Below are 8934 nucleotides of genomic sequence, written 5' to 3'. Positions count from 1 at the left end.
CTAAAACCAATTAATGTTAAGGCAGATGACCAAATTCAGTTTGGGAGCTACACCTCCACAATTCAATCTCATGATGGATTCCTGGATGGGATTTTTGACATCAATAGGTCTGGGGCCCTCATGTTCGACTTTGATTATTAAATGCATAGAAGGTATAAATATAACTCGCTCACTAGTCTGTGTCTCCTTCACAATACGTACTCAGGCATTATTAGATCTTGGACTGATTATGACTGTGTGCTACAGCACACTGGTGCACAGATTCTCCTACAATTCAGGGCCTTCGTACTTGCCTTGGAGCTATATGATATACACTTAGAAATGCGCTGTTAGTGCAGGAGGGTATTAGTGCGGGGGGGGGGGGGGGGGGTGGGGGGAGCAGGAGGAGGGGAACGCCCCTTAAAATTCTACAATAAATGCTTGCTGACAAATTTTATATTCAAAGCATGGCATTTACGTACAGCTCAGCCTATAACAATTAGGAAAGCTTTCAACATATTAAGACGGCTTCTAACGGAAGAATTAAAAATCCAGTCATGTGCTCTAGTTTCAACACATGGTATCTAATTACTTCAGACATTAAACATTCCAATCTTTAACCAGTGTTTGAGTACGATCTAGATGTACTCAGCTTTCAAGTACCAGTATGTTATTTTAAACTGATTGCTTGGGATAATACATTTAATAAACTCAGCTTTAACTTCTACATTACAAAAAATGGGCAGAATTTATTTATCTTTATACTGTAGGATCAGAAAGGTAGATTAAACTGGACGTGCTTCCCAGCTTCAAGTCCAAGAGATAAAAAAATTTCCCAAGACAGCTTCTATATTCGCGGAGGAGATGGTGCCAATTTTAGAGGCCCTCGAATTTATATTTTCAGCTTCACTCTCTAAGATTTTAATTGTAACGCATTACTGCTTAAAAAGATCGAGCATCGGTGCTAGAATAAATAAACTAACCGATAATTTCCGGATGTGATTAAGGAAATTAATCGATGTTATAAGAAAGGACAAATTATTAATCTTGTGGGGGGTCCATTCTCATGAAGGTGCAAAATTCAACGAGGAGGTGGATATCTTAGGTAAACAAGTCATATCATTAAGCAATGTTCTTGACTAAAAACATCGAATACGGTTTATATGCATGACGTCAACCATCTTACTCTACTCCAATGGCAAGAGAAGTGGAATGAATCAGCACCAGAAAGGTAGTCATTACTCATTGCTACAACCTGGAGTCATCTGCATACCGTGCTCCAGAAGGGCTAAATTGAACCGTTTCACGACATCACCCATAATTCGTCTTCGATTCGACCATGCTTCCTTCCCACTTCAAGTAAAACGAATTGACATTTACAGTTGTCTTGCATGTGATTGTAACTCCGAGACAATCATGGATGTAAATCACATCCTCTTTTCTTGTACGAGATATGACAACGAATGGAAGGAGTTCATTAAATCGATACAGTCATTGGGTATCAGCTTCCTCTATCAACTGTTCAGGTATTATCTCCTGAAGACATTCGTCTACAACTCTACATAAACTGGAATAAGTCAATGTGACTGGAATAGGCTGAAGTAAACTTTACTTCACATTACCGATATGATCCTTTATATTTTATGAGACATTCGTTATTGTTGATTCTTTTCTAAAAATTGTAAATTTGGGCTTAAGAGTGAAGATTCTCTGTGGGAAGTTTCCTATCGACTTTGGTTATCGAACTGCAGTACTGTTTACAAACAATAACCGTGTCAGAAAAGGCACTGATAAGGTTGTTGAACTGTTTAATGTTGTAGCTGACGGACCGCGAACGTGAGGAGTATCCGTGCCTACTTGTTATTTAAAAATGTCGAATATTCATGCACTTCCTCTCTTATTTCTAAATTTAGGAGGAGAAATGATTTACATACTGGAACAGCGACTACATGCTCAACAAATTCCGCAAGACAAATCAGTGAAAGGCGAGTTCCATAATTTTAAATTTTTCACACTGATACAAAAGAGTTTGTTGACGTATTCAGCTAGGCAGCTCTCAGACAAAAAGCAGAACTTCGGTACAAATTTATAACAAAGGGAATATGTAGTGCCACTGATCTATGTGTTAATAATGTAATATCTTGCTCTGGTCTGACTATTGACATCAGGGTATCAGTACATATATTTGTGGGTGATGTAAGAATATTATCCAAAGCGCTTTCAGACTATATCTCTGGAGTTTACACACCACTGTTAAGTGCATGGCAGAGGGTACTTCTCATTGTACGATGTACTGGCGTTTGTTCCCTTTCTATTCGCGTTTGGAATGCAGAAATAATGCCTCTGTGCATGCTGTAATTGGTCTAAATCTCTTTTTCGTGGTCCTTGTGTGAGTGAAACATGAAGGATTGTAGTATATTCTTAGATTCCTCACTTAATGGTGATTCTTAAGAGTTTGTGAATAATCTTCTCCAGATTATTTGTATCTGTCTTCAAGCATATGGCAGTTTAGGATTTTCATTATTTCTGAAAAGTTCATCATTGACTCAAACAAAACTGTGCCCATTCATGCTACCCTTCAATGTGTACAAGATACGTAGTGGACCCCTCCACCCCCCTAGCATTTTTCAATATGCTGTGGACGTCTTTGTTACAGTCAATTTGTTACCACAACCAGATTTTCTGCTTTAAAATTCGTTGGCTTTGCCAATTTGTAACTATATTGCCACCTTCCAACCTAACCTAGACCTCGGGCTGTGCTACAGATCAGTCTGTCACCACAACCAAGATGTGGAAGGGAGGGGTGGTGTCCAGTACGTAACTTGTCCCACTTTTGTCACCAGAACCAGTATTTCATGGAGTAGGAGAGTTCAATACATAACTTCAACCACAGTCAGAGTCTCCTATAAGTTCTGTTTGGTATGTGTCCCACACACTTACACAATATTATAAGATGGGACACAAGAGTGTTTTGTGAGAAGACAGTGAAGGAGCATTTTCCCCAGTATCCTACCAATGCCAGCAGCTACACCTGCATCTCAGTATCTGTAATCATTCTATTTGATGTTCCTACAAATTGTTATATTCATGTAATTGTATGGTTCCAACAACTACGTGATATTGAAGTCATGGGATATCTTTTTTCATTTTGTGATGTGTACAAGTTTAAATTTTGAACATTTAAACAAAGCTGCCAATCGTTTCCCCACTTTGAAATGTGACAGACCTGTTCATTTTTCCAGCTTTTTTTTCTTTTCTTTTTCCTTCCAAGGGGTGTAAGATATATTATGGTAGCTAATTCTCTCACTATTCTGCACAGAATCCGGCAGGGTTTCCATTCAGCCCTAGAGTTTTCTTTAGCTAATTTTAGTGATTTGAACTGTTTCTCAATGCGATATGATGGCCGCTTAAGCAAGCATTACTCGTGCCTCTTGCTTTTAGATGTTGATTGTGGCAATGCAACTACACTGAAGTTGAAGCCCTTATAACTTCTCATAGTGTCAAGAAACTGTAATGTAGCTAACAGCCTCTCCCTGCAGCTTACAGCTTCTCTCAAGACTGTATCCTGTTTTTCTTTTTCCTTTTTTTTTCAAGTAAGGAGTGTTGATGATCCACATCTCTCAAAAGTATGTTTCACCCATTATTAGAAAATTCCAAAAATCATTAAATGCTCCTTAAGGAGCAGAAAGTGGGTGAATTTTTTGTCTTTGTATCAACAAACTGCAGCTTCTCCTCAGTATCTTTTTTTTTTTTTTTTAATTTTTATGTGCTGCCACCTTGTTAACTCTCAAACAGCCAAGGCAAAACTCAGTTTTTGTGTCTGTGAAATACAAAGTGGCATCTCGAAGTGAAGCCCCAGTGAATGCAAGATAAACGATTTGCGAGCAGCAGTACAAATGGGCTGCCACTGTAACAGCTGAATGCTGTTCATCAGGCAGTGTGGAGGCTGCCATGAAATTAGTTGATCAGCTGATAAATCAGTGCATGTGTAGGGCCCTTTATTATTGCACTAAATAATAGAGATTGTCTCGACAAAGAACCTCCCATCTTCTCATGGTTGCAGGCTGATTGTTTGTGGACTGCAAAGATCCACATAAAGTGAAAAAGATGATACCATGTTGTCACAATACCCATTAGCTCAACATTAAACAAATAATGAGATACATTTGTGTAAATATATTGAAGCATAATTATCATACATACAATCTTCTTTTTTCTTGTGCGTTAGTGCCGCACGTATGTGGGGTTGGCATGGTTAGTACTGGATTTGACGTGGTTAATTTAAGGGGTAGCTGGATGCCCTTCCAGTTGCCACCCCGTCTGCGTGTAGTGTTATTTAGGCACTTATGCAGTTTAGCAGGTACGGAAAAAATTTATCAATTTTTTTCAAAATTTGATCGATTATAGTCAAATTTGATACGCTGATTACGAATACGATATTTATTTTCGCCCCAGTCAATTATTTACATCAAAAAAATTGTTTTAAATTTTTTAAAAATTTTGTTATTTTTCAATATTTTGTCGATATAGTGAATTCTGATGCGCTGATTTCGAATATAACATCCATTTTCATTTTGCCTTGACCGTCGGCGATATCTTCTGCCCGATAAGCGCGGCGCTGCCGATGACGCAACATTGCGTAATACACTAACTAATCAGTATTTTCAAATCATAGGTGGCCGCTGCCGCGGCCGCATTCCAAAAAAAAACCTCCCAACCTAACCTCAAGTGGGCTACGCTACAGATCACTTTATCTATGAAAATACAAAGTACAATCACCAACAAACTTTACATATTCACCCACAAAGCTCTCCAAGCCAGATACATTTGGAATGAAAAATTTTTTCCGTACCTGCTAAACTGCATAAGTGCCGTTATTTATGTGAAAGAGTGTGAACAGTAATTGTGAATCATGTAACTGAAGCGAGACTTGGGTACCAGCCTGTTATTCACCTACTGGGATGTTGGAAACCACCTAAAAACCACATCTAGGCTGGCCAGAAAATTTGGCCCTCGTCGTTGATGCGCCGGGCGGATTCAGTCCGGATCCAGCAGACAGGCCCAAATCCTGGAAGCAGTGTGCTAAAATGTGCGGCCATTCAGTCTGGCAATTATCATAATTGCTACAAAATATAAAAATGTATGTATTTACCTGTCATCACCCAAGTGTAAATGACAGTATTGTTATTGGCAGTATACTGCATAGATATGCAAAATCTCAGAACAAATGTATTCAGTCAGAATAATTTAGTTCCTTTCACCACATGAGACCTCTAAAATTTGATGGATATGTATAGTGCATATGGACAACTCACAGTTAACCAAGGAAATCTTTGTATCATAAATGGCACCTAAAAACTGAAGTTTGATGGCTAGCCAATGCACAAAAGGACCACACAGAAGTTGCTGTTGTCTCATGGGCGACTATATGGACTACATACAGGCAGAAGATCTATTTTCATAAGTTCCAAGTCAAACTGCTGAATGAAAGGAGCCTGAAATTCAGAAACACTTGGAAATTAGAAAGGTGAATGACCATAGTGAAAGAGGAGAGAAAATTTGGGAAGATAATAACAACAAGCAGACTAAAGCTAACTAATGGCTCTTTATGCTCATTAAAGACTGAAACAAAATAATAATAATTATTTACCTACCCATGTTCTTCATGCAATTATGTGTGTCTTGATGGGCATTACATTTTGTTGATACACATCATCATCGTCATCAGATGAGACTGATGTACTGAACTGTCATGGGAACTGCTGCTTCATTTATCCTGCCCCCTATCCCCACCCCATGCCCCCATGTGGTCCAGCTGGTGGAGCTCCATCATGCTGTGACTCCTTGTGGTTGAATTACCAATGTCTGATGTCTCCTTTGTCACCAGAGAGTGCATCAAAGAAGTGCTACTTTTATTTTTATGGTCGTAAGTTCTGTTCCCTGTGCGCAGATGCCATTGCTCCTATAGTGATTTGAGCATAGGGCCTTGCTTGTTTGATAACCAGTGCCCTGTTTATCAGGTTTCTCCCAGCTTGATTGTAGTCACCTCTTTAATAATACTTTCCCAAACCGTTGTAGTTTGCTCCAGGATTTCATCTTACCACACTTCACAGAGTGTTTGTATTCCGGACGGCGTTCAGCTACTGCAGGTTTACTGGGTTGTCCCAGCCTAGTGTGGCACTGGCGTTTCACACATCAAACTTCCACTGTTCTGGTTAGTTGGCCAATGTACGACACGACACATTCACAAAAGATGATGTTGATGCCTGGCTTTTCTAAGCCTAAGTTGTCCTTTATACTCATAAGTAGACTGCTTGTCTTGGTGACTGGGGATGCCACATATTTTGATGTCAAACTTATATAACATTCTACTGATCTTTGGAGAAACTGTCCCTACATAGGGCATGCACGCCAAATTTTTGTGTTTGTCCTCTTCTGTTTCTTCTTTTTGCTTGGGAACGGACTGACATAGTGCACATTACATTTGGGTCATGGAGTAGCCACTTTCTTGGAAGACCTCCCAGAAGTGTTGAAGTATAGAGCCCAGACTCGCATCAACTGATAGGGTACATGTCCTATGTATCAAGGTATTCAACACACAACTCTTTTGTCCATCTTTCTCCAGTTTCATGGTGAATTCGGTGTTAGGGTGGTGTGAGTTCACATGAAGAATAACTCATTGAGCTTCCCCACTTCAGGGAGCCATATCGCAAACATTTTATCCACATACTGAAAGAAACAGGGTTGTTTGTAAGTGGATAAAACCAAGGCAGTTTCCTCAAAGCATTTTCCAAATAGTTTTGCCACCAGTGGGGCTAGTGAAAGACCTGTGTTTGTTCATAATATTATCCTTTGCACAAGAAGCAGGTAGACGTTAATACAAGCCGGAACAAATCCTTCACCATAGGGCCGAACTTTCTGCTTATTAGTTCTATCAAATCTTTTAGTGGAACTCTGGTGAACAAAGAAACTGTACCATAACTGACCATATTATCCAAAAGATTTTGGTCCTGGAAAACAAGCACTCCATGAAATATGACGAGGTGAAAATACTCGCACCACCTCTTGTGTTCAGGAGGCAACTGAAATCAAGCTGGGGGGGGGGGGGGGGGGGGACCCTCATCAATAGAGATGCTGTCTGGCAACTCAGCAAGGCATGGGACCTCATGCTTAAAGCACTGAAGAGTCAATGATTCCTGCTGCATGCAGTGAACAAAGTCTGCGACAGTGAAGGTGGCACTTCCTTGGCATATCCCCTTGTGATGGAAGTGTGTGCTCAGGTGCAGACCTGGGCACAGGCAACACAAAGGAGCCATAGCGGCTGGACCACAGGGGGTAAGTGATGGAGTTATGGGGCAGGTATGAAGGGTGGAGCAGCTCCTGCAGCAGCTCAGTATCTCAGGAGCACCTGGGAATATCCAGGAGGTATTTCAGTAAAATATTGTGCTACCCAGACATGACCATTTGGTGAAAAATCTGGGAAGATTCAAATCATCAATAATTTGTGTTTTCAAAGTTTACGAATTGACTCAATATTTGTCTGTGAGTGATGACTTATGTACATATAAAAATGTTAGGTTCTTGACAGAAGTGTAGCTTTTTTTATTATAGCATTATGGGAGGACTTGTTTATTGTCCCTCTCAAATTCATGTTATTGCTTTTATTTTTTGACAATATTATGAAAAGAATAAATTACTATTCATCGTATAATGGAGATACTGAGTCGCAGATAGGCACAACAAAAAGACTGTCAAACAAGTAAGCTTTCGGTGGAAAAGGCCTTCATCGAAATCTCTCTCTCTCTCTCTCTCTCTCTCTCTCTCTCTCTCTCTCTCTCTCTCTCTCTCTCTCTTTCTTTCTCACACACACACGCGGGTGCGGACTGTCTCCACTATGTGATGAGTAGTAATCTGCCCATTTCATAATATTGTCATTATTACATCCTGGATTTTCCATTGTTTGTTTTTTATTTTTCCTTTTCTTAGTAAGATACTCTAACTATCATCACTCATAACATCATTCTACTCCATTTTTATCTTCTGAATAATTAAATGAATGACATCAGTCTTTTTAACAGCAGGTTATTCAGGGTTAATATTGATGATGGTTAGGAGGCTTGGCTGTCTGCTTAGGTTAGCCTTAGGAGGTTGCCTTTCTTATTCTCCTAAGTACAGACATTGCCAAGTATGATCAAAGACCACTGATGTGTGACAATTGCGTCATACTATAACAATTTTAATTGCCATTCATCATGTTTGTCTTCCGTGTCTCACTGTGGGCATCTCCATGATGACAAGAAAGACTGTAGATTGACCCAAACATCTGAAAGAAGCTGGGCAGGCAACATGTCAGTAATATGGAAGGTCAGCTCTCACTGAAAGGCAGCTCTCTTCCCCCTTCTAGATGTTGGGATTGCCAGATGTGGGAATAGCCACACTATTATAGCTTGTGAGAAAAGGCTTCTCCGTTCAGCTTAATAAATGCAAACACACTATTCATCAGTCATCGTTACCAAATTAAGGTAACAGATTTCACCTTAAGACTGTGTAATTTATATATCTGAGTGGTTTATGTTGTGTTGGACTTCTCCGACAGAAGAGGCATCATTCATGATGATGCAGCTGGTACATTCATGTAAACATGAAGTGTAGGAAGTGGAAAGAGAAGAAAAGGGAAAGGATGGGTGACAGATCTTGACAGCTAGCAGTACTGGACATTGTTATAATGCAATGACAAAAGTTGAAAGTTTGTGCCAGACTGGGACTCAAACCCATATTTACCAGCTCGGCTGCTTCGGCCATCCGGATACCATCCCCAACTGGTTCAAATATTCAACTTACCGCATACTGGAATCCAGTGTCTCTCGTCCATTAAACAATCTACTTGCATATCCTGATTGCTGTAGGAGTTCAGACGACATTTATGCATTCACACTGAAACTCCTATGGGAATGA

At 39.9% G+C, this 8934-nt stretch overlaps 1 protein-coding gene across 1 annotated transcript in view; it reads left to right on the top strand.

The window, feature by feature from the left end:
• The first annotated feature begins 1487 nt into the window (after positions 1-1487).
• Positions 1488-8934, top strand: part of LOC126458357 (protein OSCP1-like) — a 60685-nt gene continuing 53238 nt past the window's right edge. Inside the window, exon 1 of the mRNA XM_050095328.1 lies at positions 1488-1505. The gene's annotated coding sequence lies outside the window, so the exon portion shown is untranslated. The remainder of the gene's footprint in view (positions 1506-8934) is intronic.

The sequence above is a fragment of the Schistocerca serialis genome, chromosome 2 (genome assembly GCF_023864345.2).
Source record: "Schistocerca serialis cubense isolate TAMUIC-IGC-003099 chromosome 2, iqSchSeri2.2, whole genome shotgun sequence".
Classification (NCBI taxonomy): Eukaryota; Metazoa; Arthropoda; class Insecta; order Orthoptera; family Acrididae; genus Schistocerca; species Schistocerca serialis.
The sequence above is the reverse complement of the archived record's forward strand: the minus strand, read 5'-3'. Positions and strand labels throughout refer to the sequence as shown.